Source organism: Canis lupus, chromosome 21 (assembly GCF_003254725.2).
Source record: "Canis lupus dingo isolate Sandy chromosome 21, ASM325472v2, whole genome shotgun sequence".
Classification (NCBI taxonomy): domain Eukaryota; kingdom Metazoa; phylum Chordata; class Mammalia; order Carnivora; family Canidae; genus Canis; species Canis lupus.
In genome coordinates, this window is record NC_064263.1 from 12,511,746 (window position 1) to 12,528,337 (window position 16,592).

Below are 16,592 nucleotides of genomic sequence, written 5' to 3' on the forward strand. Positions count from 1 at the left end.
CCAGCCCCTTAGAACCGGGGCCATTCTAAGCCTTGGTTAAGGTGATAGCATATATGAAAGTGTCTTGACTAAAGTAAAGCCCTACCTACTCATAGATTTTTATTACTGTTATTATTTTTTTAACCTATCAAAGCATGAGAATGTGGTAGGAAAAGCACCCCATTTGGAATCTGAAAAAAACAGCTCAGACCCCAGCTTCACCATGACTCACGGAGATAGCCTGAGCGGAGGAATGGTCCAGACTCACAGCCTCCCTCACCTGTGCCCACAGCCCTGTAACCCACTGTCCCCTGCCCCCAGACTCTGGCCTCAGCAGCATGACTCGGTTTACCAACATAGCAGCACTAAACTAGAAACAGAAGCTTGAAAAAGGGTTCCCACATTTCTGCTACCTCTGTCACTCCCTTGCTATTGCTGTGAGAACGTCATCAGGTGACCCTGAGAAGACAGACCGTGTGGACCAGAGCTCCTTTCAGCCAGGACTCCAAGCATGTGGAAGAGCCCAGCCAAGATCCGCAAGGTCATTCAGCGACCTGCAAACTCAGGAGCAGCAGCCAGAAGCCACTGATTTGGGGGGCGGGGATCTGCTCTGCAGCAAGAGTGACCTGTTATACTATTTCTGTAATTAACCTCACTGTGTCTCAGTTTGCAAATTGATAAATTGGGGATAACATCAACTTCATAGGGCTATTGTGGGACATAAAATTTCACTTATCCTAGTACTGATGACAGCTCGGTTCCTACCACCAGGGAGGAAACTCAGCTACATGTAGTGTCTGAGAAAGAGTTGCAAGGCACCTGAGCAGTTATGCGGGCAGCCCCATGATATAAAGTGATTGTTACAGCACACATTTATCGTTAAGATCTTCTGCGCAAATTTCCAGGTCTACCAAGGTTGCTTAAAAGTATATTTTGACCTCTCTGGGTTTCCCAGTCCCCTCCATTTCCCCCCTGCTTTCCATTCTGGCACCTTCTCTCAGCCGTTGGACTTAATCTAGGTTTGCAAATGTTTGTCTTTATCTCTCTGTTCAGAAATCTGAGTCCTCCCCAGCCCCTCACCCCTCCACCCTAGTGTATCCCTCCAACTTTTATTAGAGTAATAACTCTAAAATATAAGTTTACCTTCACAAGTGACCATTATCCCTCAGTGACTTGCCCTAGTCTTGAGGGAGAAATGCACTCTGCAAGACAAGGACCCCACATCCCCTTCAACCTGTCTGGCCTCTTCCCCCATCGCCACCAACTTGCATGCTGTCACACAGCTCCCAGGGAGCACCAGCTGGAAGGGCTTCTGGGCCTTCAGACATCCTGTCTCCTCTGCCCTGCAGTACCCTCTCCGCCACCTAGGGCCCCTGCCAATTTCAACCCCTCAGAAGCTTCTTCTTGCCCAGAGTTGCTCAAACTCAGCGCTATTGACATTTGGGGCCAAAGGAATCTCTGCTGCGGGCGCATCTCTGCGCATTACAGGATGCTTAGGAGGATCCTTCTCTGTCCTCTTTTTCTAGATTCCAGTACTAACCCCTCCCAGCTGTGCCAGCAACAATTGTCTCCAGACATTACCAGATATCTCCGAGGGACAAAAATCACCCCTACTTGAAAACCAATGCTCTAACCCTACTCTCAGCCCCACTTCCAAAAGCAGATTCAATGGTCACTGCCTTCCTGAGCCTCCTTCTACTCAAGCACTTAGGACACTAGATGGTACACATCTCTCACCAATCTGGCCTTCTCAGTAAACCTGACACAGAACGATGCCTTTGATCCTTACAGCCCTAGGTCTTTGCCCAGTTTTCAGAACAGGGAAAGTGCTTGATGAGGGTGGTAAAGGATTTTATAGAGAGTAGCAAGGTAAACAATGAACACCTGAGATCTCCAAACCTGCCAGTAAATGACAGTCACCTGGGGATATCTTTAAACTACAATTCCTAGATATAAGCTCAGACTCTTGAGTCGGTATCTCAGGGAATAAGAACGCAGGAATGTTTATTGTTTAATCTCTGAGGTGATCCTAATGCAGCTCTTTGACGGGAAGAGCTGATCCAGAAGACAAGCGGCAGCGACCAACCTTTGCCATCTCCGCAGACTATCTGGTAACGGCCACCTCCGTGAATGAGAAAACGGTAAAATACTCCTCCAGAGAAGTTCTTCTGCCCCAAAATGTAACTGGTTGTTTTAGAAGATGAGTGAAGAAGTCCCCAAGAAGTTTCCAGAAAAGGCTCAGAGGACCTCCCCGTGTAGTCAACGGGGCCTTCCAGCCGAAATAACACGCAGCGCTTACGAGAATGTTCCCTTCTGAGGCAGAACATTTTTCCTCTCCCCGTGGCCTCCCCGCAGCCCGGCGAGCCTGCTCCTCGACCTCCGAGGCCCAGGCTCCTTCCTCGGGGAGCCCGCCCCCTCTGGCGCCCTTCCTTCTAACAGGCCTCAGAGGAACTCTGTGAGGGGGGTACAGGCCAGCTTGCCCCTGGGGACGACCACGAGGGCCTGGGCTCGCCCGGGCAAGCGATCATGGACGAGCACAGGCCGTACGGAGCGATGCTTCCAATTCCTGTTAGACTAATGGAGCTGCGCCTGGCGAGAACCTCCGTGAGGCTGTGGAGGCCCGGCCCGCAGGAGTGAGGAGGGCCCGACGCCCCGGGTCGCAGGGCCGTGGGGCCGACCGGACTGGGGAGGTGACAGGCCCGAGAGAACATCCTCGTTCACGCTGCCCTGACGGGCTGTGAGCCAAGGTTGAGGGGGCAAAGCCCCGTGGGCAGCCCGAGCGGCCCTCAAGTCCTCCCTCCTCCCCGGGAACCTCTAAAGATGCCATCGTTCCGAGAGCAGGGCTCTGTCGGGGCCTCGCAGGCCGGGACGTCCGTGTCGGTTCGCCAGGACCGCCTGACGGAGAGCGCAGGCCCGACGCCGCACAGCAGCCGCCCGCGGCCTCGTCGCTCTGGAGGCGCCAGGTCCGAGACGCAGGCGGCGGCGGGGCGGCTCGTGCCAGGGGGCGAGCGAGCGCCCGGAAGGCCGTCTTCTCCCTGTGGCTGTTCGTCTCATCCTCCCAGCTCATGCGCTGCTCCAAACGTCCCCTTTCCATAATTGATATGGGATTAGCGCCCACCCTCGTGATCTCACACGGACTTCTCTGAAAAGACTCTATATCCGGCCACACTCAGAGGTACTGGGTACTGGGAGGCCTCGGGAGTCGGGACTCACGTACACGGCCGCGGGGAAGCAGACATGCTCCGCAGACCACAGTGTCTGCCTCTACCTGCCCAGCCTCCCACTCTCACATGCTGAGCTGCCTGATTGCTCTCCTCTCCCCCCTTCCCCCAGACCCCTCAGCGCTTCCTGTGGGGCACCTTGAGGGGCCTCGGACATCCGCCTCATCCCACCAAAACCACTAACTGTGGCAAACGAGAAAGATCACGCGCTCTCACGGAGAACAGACCTGGGTTGAAATCTCGGCTCTGAGCTATAATGGCTGCGTGTCTAGGACATGTTACGTGCCTGCTCTGAGCCCCGGTATTCTCAGTTTTAAGGCAAAGAGGTACCCCAATGAGTCACATCTTTAAACTGTCGCTAGTTCTCTCTGAAGTGAAAATGAGGAGTGGCCAAGAAGCAAATTTTGTTGTTGTTGAGCAAACAATAATTAAAGCGGACTTCCTGAATTTGCAAGGGGAAAGGAGTAGTCGACCCCTATTTCTCTGGGGCAAGAGTATATGGGACTTTTGTGGCCTGTCAAAGTCAGGTCCTTGGCCATACCTCAGGGCGCAATCTCTGAGAAGGAAGTGAGGTCAGGAACCTTAGCATAAAAGACTAGAAACTCCACTCCCTCCTTTCAGGTATAAAGCAGGGCTTCTCAAACTACCAGTTGTAAATGATATTTTTTTTTTTCAAACTCCAATCCATCACAGATGCATATGAAATGAAAATGTATTTTTAAAAAATTAAATAAAATTAAATAAAAAAACAAATGCAAGCCCTTATTTTTTATTATTAGATTCAATATAGAATTTAATAATAACACTACAAAATTGTCATATATGCTTCTACATGCTTACTGTCAATTTCTTAATGTATGGGAGGTTTTCTGTTTGTTTTTTAAAGACTTTTTAGGGGTGCCTCTGTGGTTCAGTCAGCTAAGTGTCTGCTTTCAGCTCAGGTCATGATCCCAGGTCCTGGGATCAAGTCCCTAGTCATGCTCCCTGCTGAGTGGGAAGTCTGCTTCTCTCTCTCCCTCTGCCTCATCCCCCTGTTTGCGCTCTCTCTCTCTCTCTCTCTTTCTCTCTCTCTAAAATAAAATAAATAAGTAATCTTCACACCCAACATGGGGCTCCAACTTACAGCCCTGAGATCAAGAGTCATATGCTCCACTGACTGAGGCAGCCAGGCAACCCTCTAAATGTATGTTTTTATAGGCTAGTTACAAAAAGTTCACAGACAGGTCCCTGTCCAAGAACCACATCTTGACTACCATCAGTTTAAGGTATAATAGGGGAGTCTTCAGCTCAGACTACAGTCAAACCAAGACATCTGTGGGTGGTGGGTGATTAGGAGTGTAATATGAAGAATGTAATATTCAGCTTCAGACGTTCAAAATAAATTTTTTTCATCTACAGCAAAAAAATCAGCTTGAAAATCAAGCTGTCAAGAGAAGAGTAATAAAGTTGTCTCTTTCCATCTTTAAAATATCAAAAGCAAATAATCTAATTTAAAAATGGGCAGAGGAACTGAATAGACATTTTCCCAAAGAAGACATCCAGATGGCCAACAGCCACATGAAAAGACACCCAACATCACTCATCATCAGGAAAATGCAAATCAAAACCTCAATGAGATATCACCTTCTACCTGTCAGAATTGCTAGAATCAAAAAGATAAAAATAGCTAGTTTGGCCCAGGATGTGGAGAAAAAGGAACCCTTGTGCAGTGTAGGTAGGAATGAAATATTGCTGCAGCCACTATGGAGAACAGTATGGAGGTTCCTCAAAAAATTAATAATAGAACTATCATATGATCCAGTAATTCCACTTCTGAGTATTTACCTAAAGAAAACAAAAACACTAATTTGAAAACATATATTTATCCTTGTGTTTACTGCAGCATTATTTATAATACCCAATATAGGGAAGCAACCCTAATGTCCATCAATAGTGAAGTGGATAAAGAAGATACCGTATATACATACAACAGACTATCACTGAGCTATAAAAAATAGTGAGATCTTGCCATTTGTGACAACATGGATGGACCTAGAGGGTATTATGCAAAGTGAAATAAGTTAGAGAAAAACATACTATATGATTTCACTTATATGTGGAATCAAAAACAAAACGAAACAAATGAACAAAGCAGAAACAGACCCATAAATACTGAGAACAAACTGATGATTGCCAGAGGGGAAAGCGATGGGGGGGATGAGCAAAAAAGGTGAAAAGGAATGGGAAATACAGGCTTCCAGTTATGGAATTAATAAGTCATGGGGATAAAAAGTATAGCAAAGGAAATATATTTAAAAAATCAAGATCCAAGCAAGAAAGATGAGATCACTCTTGCTTTGTATCCAGAGTGGGGGGAAGGTGGTCCACTTCTCAGGTAGGTGTGAACATTATCATTAATATTTAAGATCACAGTGTTAATAAAATTAACATCTTCCAAAGGTGCTTTCACAAATGATGTACATTTGTCTTTAAACAGGCCCCAATGTGGGGTTTGAACTGATGACCTTGAGATCAAGACCTGAGAGCCAAGATCAAGAGTTGGACACTTAACCAACTGAGCCACCAAGATGCCCTAAATGATGTACGTTTACATCTCACTTCCCTAAGTCATAGTTTATCCTCATTTTACAGATAAAGAAACTGAGGCAAAAATAGAATCAAGGCACTATTATCTTTCCCAGACATGGAAGCAAGGCAAGATATATTCCAGAGTCCCAGTGGGAGAACTCATGTGCAGATGACACTTGGGGACTGAGCAAAGGAATAAATGGTATGAGGAAAACCTCTAATCCTAGTCAGAAGTCATCATTTGTCATGACTGACCTTACCATCATCATTAACCAGCATTTGGTTGGCCCTATCATGTCTTGGCAAATGGAAACAAAAGAGGGAATGTAAGGTCTCTGCCTTCAAAGACCTTACAACCTGCTGTATGATTTCAAGCAATTCACTGAGCCTCAGTTTTCTCACTGGCAGATTGGGATAATAAAACCATTTACCTCAGTGTTGTGAGGCTATAATATAAAATGCACATAAAATATTTATTTAACATGGTGAACAGTGCACAGTAAATGTCCTCTGACTATTTGCAACTAACCCTATATGAATTAGCCAAATAGATATGTTTGCCGATTTGAATGACTATCAAGCCATTTTGCATTTAGTCACCCCTATATGCCTTCATTTGTCTTTCAAATACATTTTCATGTATATAAGAAAAAATCCTTAAAGAATTCTATCTACTACAAAAATGAATAATCATCAACTGAAGAAGAAAACTCTACAACAAGAGGCCATCCTTGGTGCATCTAGATATTAGAACTTTCCACCAAGCCCTCTCAACAAAAGCCCTGTGTTCCAATCAGAACAGGCTCTCCTGGCCAGAGCCCTTTGCCAGGAGTTCCCATGTGGATTTCTTTCCAGCCCGTAGCCCAGGCTCCTCCCACATCATATATGGTCCCTTTTGGTTCCAATGCCACAATCTTTGCATCTAGGGGTGGAACAATCTCTTGTAAGTGGCTGAGTCCCTGGGATGATTCTAATCCTTCCCACTGCTGCATTTACTAAGAATCACTTGCAATATAATGTTAGTGTGAACTGTCAAATCAGTCCTTCAGGTGGGGACACAGACAATGGCTCTTGGCCCTGAGCAGGTGGGGAAAGGATGCAGATGCTGGGTGCATGCAGAGGAGATGAGGCTTCTCCAGAGTGTTTCATCCCATCCCTACTTCCACTCTTAAGGCAGAGAAAGTAGGATTCCCCTTGGACACGTTTTCAACCTTCCCTTCCTATTGTTTTGTTCATCTCCATAGTTGTCTTGGCATTTGCTATAATACAGTTCTACCTTACTGAAGTTGGTTTGTCCTGCCATCAGGAAAGAATGATGGAAAGGAAAGATTTCTTTCTAAGCATCAGAAAACTTGGATCCCAGGCCTAGCTCTAGGACTAATTACCCATGCATCTTTGGGCTGGTCCTTTTTACTCTCTAGGCTCAAGGAAGTTTGACCGGGGACCACTATAATCATATAGTCTGGCCTTTCACAGAATCAGACCGTGTGTGTGTGTGTGTGTGTGTGTGTGTGTGTGTGTGTGTGATGGTAGTAAGAAAAGAACACTTAAAAAAAAAAGTTTGAGTGTAAATACAGTATTGCCAACTATAAGCACAATGAGGCTTTGACAGCACATCGACTCCACCTTAGAGACAGGCAGTTCAGTCATCATCACAGAGTCGACCTGCCAGGGGACAGGAGGTCAGACCTGGAGGGATCCTGATATCTGATCAGTCCTTCTGACACCACTAGGTGTCACTGTCCTACCTTAAATACCCCTCCTCAAATCCTCAACCAGATTAATTGGAAACCCTCCCATGAACTTCTTGGTTCTTGGCATGTGAATCCACTTTGCATCTACCTTTATAGATCCTTATCCCTTTCTCCCAAACGAGACTCAACACAACTACTTACAAATGTTTGCATACCTTACTTCCAGGTTTTTGGATTTGACCAGTGACACAGAATGTAGGGTTCACATCTGTCCACGTTAATGGGCCTAGCCTCTTAATTCATTCTCATTAAATCATGAATTTAATGAGCACTTGCTATGTGCCAAGTCCTGTGCTGAGAACTGAAGACTTAAAGAATAAAGGCACATCCCCTGCACTCAAGAGCTTACAGCAGGGTGTCAGGATGGCCGAGTGGTCTAAGGCGCCAGACTCAAGCTCCGCTTCCTCAAGAGCTTACAGCAGACATGTCTGGGGCAAATGGTCAAAAGAAGGACCCCATGTCTTGAGCATACAGAAAGTGCTTTTGGGTAGGCCTGCCTTGAGTAGGTAGGGACGCTTCACAAGATTTGTCACAGCATTTGGACTGAGACTTGAAAACTACACAGGTCTTCTGTGAATCACTGGGACAGACCATTCTAGGCTGATGGAACAGCATATGCAAATAGGCAGTTTCATTAAACCTAAAGCAGGCTTTTCCTATAAGTGGTAAACCATATTGAAATCTACTTGGACCTAATTACCCTGCATGGGAGAAAGGGCAGGCTTCTGCCCCACTCTTCATATACATACAATCACAACTATCTTACCCTTGAGAGCAGACATGTGACTTTTCATTTTTTTGTATCCTCACAACTAATCACAATGGAGAACAATAGATTTTGAATGTATGAATGTATGAACAATTTACTAGTTAATCTACTACAAAGACTATCCGATTTTGAAGAGGCCTTTTCAAGAGGGGAAACTGAGGTCCGGGCCCACCATTAGGAGAGCCATGCATGCCTCCCTGTTCCTAAAGTGCTCTCTGAAGAGCCTGCACTAGCTCATTCTTTCTCCGGGCAATTGATTCTTTAGGATGATCAAGATCAGAGAATTTCCTATGCCTTTTCTCCTCCCAGAGATTCTCTCTACTCCCCTTTCCAGTTATGGGCGCAGGAGGTAGTGTAAGGAATTTAGCAAAACACCCAACTTGAATCAAAGAGCAGTGTGCAAGGTCATCTATATGCTAATCTCACAATCAGGACCCCTTGGCCTTTAACAGAAATTAAACAACTCAACAATTGACTCTGTGGCAATTTTTTCACTCCCAGAAAATCATTATCAAGTTTTTGTTTCTGTCCAAACTTATGAGGAGTTTTGACCCCTGGAAGAGTCACACCAGAGGGAAGGTGGGGAATGGAATGTGCAAAACACAGGCCGCAAAGAGTTAAAGGATCACAGAATGAGTTTGGCTGCCACAAAGTGCTGTGACTATCGGCTGCAGAGAGCTTGGCTGGGGCATAGGAGGGAGGAGGTCAACATAGGCAGACTCTTGAGCATTTCTCTGCCAAAATCCTTCCACATTGACTCCTTAGCCCAGCATTCATGGTCACTATGGTCAAGCCCTACATTTTCAACCCTTGCTCCCACGACCCTCAATTCCTTGCCCACACCCCAGGAGAATGGATCCACTCACCCTCACTGAGAAGGCCCGCTAGTTGCCAGCTACCTTTCAAACCTAGCTCCTAGGGTCTCCTCGCAGATCCACTTCATCCCACATCTACCTCTTCAGTAGAATGCTTCCTCATACTACATTTATTTTCCTTCTTTGATTCTCAAATTTCTACTTAACCTATTTAACCTTCAGCTTTACTCCTCTTGAAAGTCTTCCCATGCAGGGGTGCCCGGGCTCAGTTAGTTAAGAGTGCAACTCTTTATTTCAGCTCAGGTCATAATCTCAGGGTCTTGAGATCAAGTCCCACATTAGGTTCTGTGCTGAGCATTGGACCTGCTTAAGATTTTCTCTCCCTCTTCCTCTGTCCCTCCTGTGTGTGCTCTCTATCTTTATCTCTCCCTAAAAAAAAAGAGAGAGTGGAAAGAAAGAGAGAAAGAAAGAAAGAAAGAAAGAAAGAAAGAAAGAAAGAAAGAAAGAAAGAAAGAAAGAAAGAAAGAAATCTTCCCATTCCTGTTTGAACTTTGGGACTCTCATCATGTACACCTTGTACCTGTAGTTATCATAGCTCTTTTTACCATGCTGAGAAATTATTAGTTTGCATGCCACTGAATTCTGAGCATCTTACTGAAAGGTGTCATGTCTCTCATTATTATAACACCAGATCTAGCATAGCTCTTAGCACGTAATAGGTACTTCATTAATATTTAAGCATAGAGTGCTCAAGGGCAGAGACTAGATGATATTCATCCTCATGGCTCTAATCTCCAGACCATTGCTTGAAATGGAAAAAGACTTTAACATACATTTGTGAAATTAATGAATCTGCTAGATGAAAAGACAATTTGTTATCCACATTAAGAGAGTTACTATGGTGGGACGACCAACTCATCCCAAGACAAGTACTGAAAGTCCCAGATCCCAGGAATCCTTCAGTCCTGGGCAAACCAGGACAGCTGGTCACCCTATGCTATGGCCACAATCCACTACCAGGATGGACCAGTAGCAGCTCTGCACATAAATTCGTATTTATTTATTTATTTATTGTTTAGTCAACAAATATTTCCTGAATAAATAAGCAAAGAAGTAGACCATAAAATATAGTAATTTATAAACATATGGATACATTTTCTTATGTATCTGCTTAGTTCACTAGTTAGAGATAGCCATAACCTGAGTCTATGCTTCAGTTGGCCAACATCAGCAGAACGAATAAAACTACCTACCCCTCTAACTGGGCAGAAGAGATAAAGGATTTCATTGAAAGGAATATCATGGTTTGCATTGGAGCCCAGTGACCTAGTTTGATTCCAGATACTGGTGCCCTGGGTAGTAAATTTATCTATAAAAGAACTGATAGTAATACTGGTGCCTCTTTGTAGAGTTTTTGTAAAGAGCAAATGAAACCAAGTCTTTGTAAGTTAAAAAGCTGTAAATATTAGCATCCTCAGCTTTATCAGCCTGTGAAATAATCATAATTTCAACTTTAGTCCAAACTCCTGGTGGTGGGTAAAATCTAGTGCCAGCTTGACTGTAGGATTTTCCCCAAATCCTACTTAACAAATATTTGAGGGGAATTCCAAGGAATGCTTTATACTCTTATCTCAGATTCAGTGAACATGGCCACTCCATGCAGTAGCCAACACTGCCCCGGATCCCAACAGTTCCACGGAGAATCTGTGCCAGCACTGAATCTGTGCCCTGAATGCCATGCTGATATGGGACATGCCATTGACCCCTAAAGTCAGAAGAAAATAGCTCCTTCAATGTTTTATGCAGATGGCAGCGAAGGTCCCCAAGAATGTTTCAGCCTGAAACATCACCAGCATAAGTGACACAACACTTACCTTCCAAGATTATACAAACCAACACAGTAGATAGAATAGGGTAAGTGCTGACATCAGCTACTTTCATGTATACAGAACCAGCTCTCCTTCCCGGCATTCAGGACTTTCTTGGATCACTGTGTCACTTATTTTCTTAGGACAGTTGTTCTCAACTGGGGATGATTTTGCATCCCCAACCCAGGGTGCATTTGGAGTGTCTGGAGACATTTTTGGTTGTCACAACTGGAAATGAAAGCTACTTATGGAAATAAGTGGGTAGAAGCCAGGGATCCTGTACAACATCCTATTATACATAAAGAAAAGCCCTCCACATCAAATGTCAGAAGTGCTAATGTTGAGAAATTCTGTCTTTGGGTGATCTATTTCTTAGGAATCCTGTTGGTCCCCCTTCTGACTTGACCTCCATGGAATCCATTCTCACCTATCAGGTATGTTTAAAGGTTTATTTATTTATTTATTTATTTATTTATTTATTTATTTATTTATTTATTTATTTAAGAGAGAACAAGAGAGAGCAGAAGACGGAGAGAGAGAGCACAAACACAGAGGGAGAGGAAGAAGTAGACCCCTTGCTGAGCAGGGAGCCCGATCCTAGCACCCTAAGCCTATTTCTTTTAATCTAACTCCAGAGTGGATGGACTTAAATGTTAGTTTCAGTCCTTTGTCCTTACATAAATCAGTAAATAAAAATAGTTATGTATGGGGCTTTCTCTTAACCCTTTCACTCATGGCATGTAAGCTCCAGCCCCTTCCCTCTTATAGTATTATGTTGAGAGTAACTTATTACAGATTCTTCCATTCAACAAATATTTGATGACATACTATGGATGAGGCATGATACTAGACACTAGGCAAACAGTGATTAACCAACAGACATTGCCCCAGCAATCATGAAGCTTACACTATGGTCAGAGAATAAAATAGTAAGCAAATGAACATATAATTACAAATATCAATACATACCATGAAAAATAGAGGGTTCTTTCAGGGCATATAATGGAAAGACAGCAGTTAAATAGGAAAGGCAGAGAATGTCCTCCTAAAGAAGTAACATTTGGGTTGAGGCCTGGCAGGGCCAAAGAAGTGAGTCCATTGAAGAAATGAGGAGGAAGATCACATGCAAAAAGCTCTTGAGTAGGAAATCAACTGTGCCATCAAGGAGTAGAATGTGTGGCCAAGTGTGATGTGATCAAATTTATATTTTTTAAAAGACTACTCTGGCTGCCCTGTGGGTGACGGGCTGAAGGAGGTAAAAGCGAGACACCCACAAGAAGGTAGTGGTCTGAGAAGCAGACAGGGGTGACCTGGCTCCCAGGATAACAGTGGAGTTAGAACTGGAAAGTCTATGAGTGGGATGCTGTTCTCTGAGGGAGAAAACTATATCAGGGATGGGCAGTGGCTGAGACACTTTGGGGCAACAAATATCACCACCTGAACAACTTCTGAGAGTTGCCGTTCCTCAGAAATCAATACTCACCTTCCCTGCTAAGCATTTCTATTGGGGAGGAACCACACACATAGTAAGTAGGTAACTTTTCCTACACTACACTTGGTTTTGGGCTGTTTCTTCAACTGGCTGAAACATTGAGTGGTATGTATGTGCATATGTATTACTTGCAGCTATAGGGATAGAGGGAGGGCAGAAATAAGTGACCCATCACTAAACCTAATTCCCTATGCTTTCAAGAGCCATTTATCACCATCTCTGGTTGGTGCCGTTTCTTTCTGGAGTGAGGCTAACCAGGAACAACCCATAGCCAGGGTCTTGGAATCTTCTCCCTAGAAAACCTCACTCTTGGACCTGGGCAAGGTCTTCTGATATCAGGCTTCCTTAACCTCAAGTCCAGGCCCAATATAAGCAATTAGTTGGGCAGTCAACAAGACCTCTCCTTGCAGAGAGATCCATGAAAGCCCACTCTCAGGAGGTCTGACATCACCAAAGAGCCTGAATTCATGAGGAATTATCATTTTATCTGACTTCACTGCCACAGGTGGCAACTTTCATCTCTTCAGAGAGGACCATCCAGCATGTCAGTGTCACTGCCAACCAGACCAGAAGGAATCATCAGGCCTGGGCCTAGATATGGGGCCCTGGAGGGATGACCTTCCAAGAAACAGCTGAGCCCCCAGGGCAGCATGTAGAGGACACCTGTAGCTCAGCAGTGTTCAGAAAAGTGCCAGGAGCCCACTATAGGGAAAGTCAAGGTGGGAGGATTTAGGGGCCCCTACAGGTAGCAAAGCCTATAGGTCGTGAGGCCTGAGGAACCTGCCCTCAGGGAACTGGCATTGGATACAGGAAGCAGACAAACAGATTAATAGTACTAACCCGATGAGTCCTATGATGGAAGGGAACACATAGTATTCTGGGGGGTGGAAGGAGAGAAAGGAAGAGGCTCCGAACTCTGCCTAGGGATCAAGGGAGACTAGCAGGAGGGGGTAATGTTTCTCTGTTCCAAACACAGTCCACTGGCATCCACAGGGTTCAATTAACTACATTTAGAAAAACTCAGAAATGCTAACAGCACATTTTTAAGGGTATATACAAGCTCCATTATTCATTTAAAAATAATGACCAAGGGAAATTAATTTCCTTCATTGACTTTTTCCCTATAAAATTATCCCTGACCGGTGAGTTTTCAAATATAAAAATATTCCTTTAAGGGTAGATTGTTTGAAATTTGGAATTTAAATCCACACTCTGAAAGTGTCCAAGCTATGCAGGAAACCTGCCCTTGAGATGCACCTGAAAAGATATCAGGAACAGGAATTTTGTTGGGGAGAGGTAACAGATAAAATGTGGGGTGAGCCACACCTGTCCAGCCCTGATAGGACACATTCCTGGGACTAACAAATGGTGGGGGGCAGGGAGGAGCAGCAGTCACCTCCATTTGATGTCTATGGCCCAGGCTGTAGGAACAGAGTGAACTTCTGAAGCCCTGAGCAAAGCTCCTTTACAGAAACAGGGAAAATTCTGGGATTATTTTTATTAAAGCAAACTTTATTTAAAAATTTAAGCATTATATTTCATCCTGCTTACCCCAGAGAGAAAACATGATGAAAGCTGACAGATACAAAGATGAATTAATCCTCCACTTCCATCCTCTGCCTCCTCCCTGTGTTTGGAAGGGGAAGCAGTAAGTCACTGCTATCTTCAGTGCCCACCCTCTGTAAGGTGCGGGCTGTGCGGGGTGGCGGAGGTGGGAGGGGGCAGGAAGGAATTCTAGTAATTTATAAGAACATAACATTTGCCATTTATAAAGCCTCTTCACTTACATCAGCCCCTCCAATCACTCCCTGAGGTAGTAGACAGTGCTGATCCTGGATTTATTAAAGAACAGAGGGAAGATTCAAATAAATTCATGAAATACTTGAGCTATGAAATCAACAGAAATTATTCTGACACTGAGCTACAACAGTAACAAAAACCAAAATTCAGATCACAAATAAATGCTGTTAAGCCTGAAAAGGAAGGGATCAATTCTGAATAGAAGCCATGAAAAGGGCTCTTGAATTATTTGATAATCCAGTTAATGAAGAGGAGGGAAGCATATAAATGCACCGGGACATTTTTTGCTGATTGACACACTGACAAAGACAACATAGAGCATTGAAGACAAATTGATGAAGGAATGCTCTCATTTCAGAGAGTTTAATATAACTGCTCCACAAGAATACTTGAATACAACATATGTGTGTGTGTGTGTGTGTGTGTGTGTGTGTTTAACTTGATAGGAAACATTGACAATCATAAAAATCTACACACTGATGAAGCTAAGAAAGAATATCTCAATACTCTAATAATATAATAAAAGTTTTGATCAGCATGCAAAAGGAAGAAATACAGTATCTTTCCATTATCTCCATAGACAGTGATATTACAAAATCATTATCCCATATTAAAAGGTAATCGGACAGTAATAAGGCAAGAGAGGTAAGGAAAAACACTACTGTAGAGATATGCCAGACAGCTAAATAATGAGAGTATAGCATTTTTCTAAATTATATGATATTGTGGTATTTTGGTGTGTTTTTTTGTTTGTAGTTTGTGTTGATTTCTCATTCTAAATATAACCTTTATAATTGATTTTGTATTCATAATTTTGTGTTCTTTTTCTTAAATAGGGCTCGCAAAATGTATGTTTTTGGGCCCCAGGAAACCTGGATGTTATACCCATTTTGCAGGTGAGAAAATAAACTCAAGAGAAGGTCTCAGTATCACCCAGGGTCACAGTGATAGAAGGAGAAGGAGCCAGAACTCAAAGGCCCTGCTCCTCCTCCTCCACGATGCTATCTCCACTGAGAGCCATTGATGCACATTGATCTTTGGAGGAGCACAAAAAAAGTGAGATAGGACATTCTAAAAACCCAGAGGACTCACTCAAATTTCTAAAGAAGGACTCACCATGACTTATAGTGCTCCCTCCATCCCATCTCCCTTCCGGACCTGTGTCTGCAGAGAATTCCACCTACAGTCAGCACCGGCGTCACTGTTGCAGGCTCAAAGCAATCCAGGAATCCAAGCACACTGCGGGAGTAAAGATGGGTCACATCAAATGCCTTCTGGAACATTCTGGAAGTACAGGCTAATTCTTGAAAACCTACTGCATGCCAGGCACTCACACCGGCATCTGTCTTCTGCCACACGAAAAATTATTATCTTTCTAAGAACAAGAAAATAGAAACTAAGTTGCTCCATTTCACAGAGATAGTACGAGACAGACAATAGGCTGGAAAGGCACTCTGCTCTGCCCCAAAGCCCACACCCAGGCCTCCAGGGGGAGGTTTTCTACCGGAGCTGGTTCACACTTAGGCACATCATGTCCAGGCAGGTGATGCTGACAGCGTCACAGGTCCTTGCTTCGTGGCCCTCATGTGCTGAAGCAGTCAGGCAGCCCTGCTCTTCGCCCAGCTGAGGTGAGCAGATGAAAACAAATGTTCTCTGTTTATTATCCTGCAAGAATTGTTTTATTATCCTACACCATGAAGTCCCAAACCCACTACCTCTGCTTTGCCCAGGCCCACCTGGACTTGTTCACATCAGCCCCACTCTTCCTAGGAGTCCCTCCTGTGAGCAGTAAACTTTCTCTCAAATTCTCTTGGTGAGTGAAGTGTCATCAGCCTCCACATCCAAACCAAATGTTGGGTGGTCCCCTCCTGCTTCAACAGGGGGACTATCTGACACCAATGACCTGCATTAAACACATACACTCTGACACAAGTGCACTGAAATGCACCAGGTGTCATAACAGTTTGCCCTCAGTTTCATGTTGATTGAGATTTATGTTCCCATTTGATATGATAATATAGCCAGGAATGGATTCCCATTAATTCCATTTCTACCAGAGTGAAAATTGTGCTAAGGAGAAATCTAGTAGGGTCTAGAAGGTGTCTCAGAGTGTAGGACAGAGGTTAAATTCCTGCCTGTGATGCCCCCCCACACTCACCCACCCACACATACTCCAAATAAGGCACTATCACCACAAGCTCCAATAATTACTAATAATAATGGCTGTATTGAGCTTTAATAATGGCTGTATTGAGCTTTTACAGGTATTGTGTTGAGTATTTTAAACATATTATTTCTTTTGTGTTCAACACTTTGCACCACGAAA

General features: G+C 44.2%; 1 long non-coding RNA gene across 1 annotated transcript; it reads left to right on the forward strand.

Annotated features, from left to right (window-relative positions):
- Window positions 1-1,691: 1,691 nt before the first annotated feature.
- Window positions 1,692-16,075, forward strand: LOC112642046 (uncharacterized). Its single transcript, XR_003125006.2, has 3 exons — window positions 1,692-3,154; window positions 11,351-11,408; window positions 15,103-16,075. It is a non-coding gene; the product is annotated as an uncharacterized LOC112642046 (long non-coding RNA).
- Window positions 16,076-16,592: the final 517 nt, after the last annotated feature.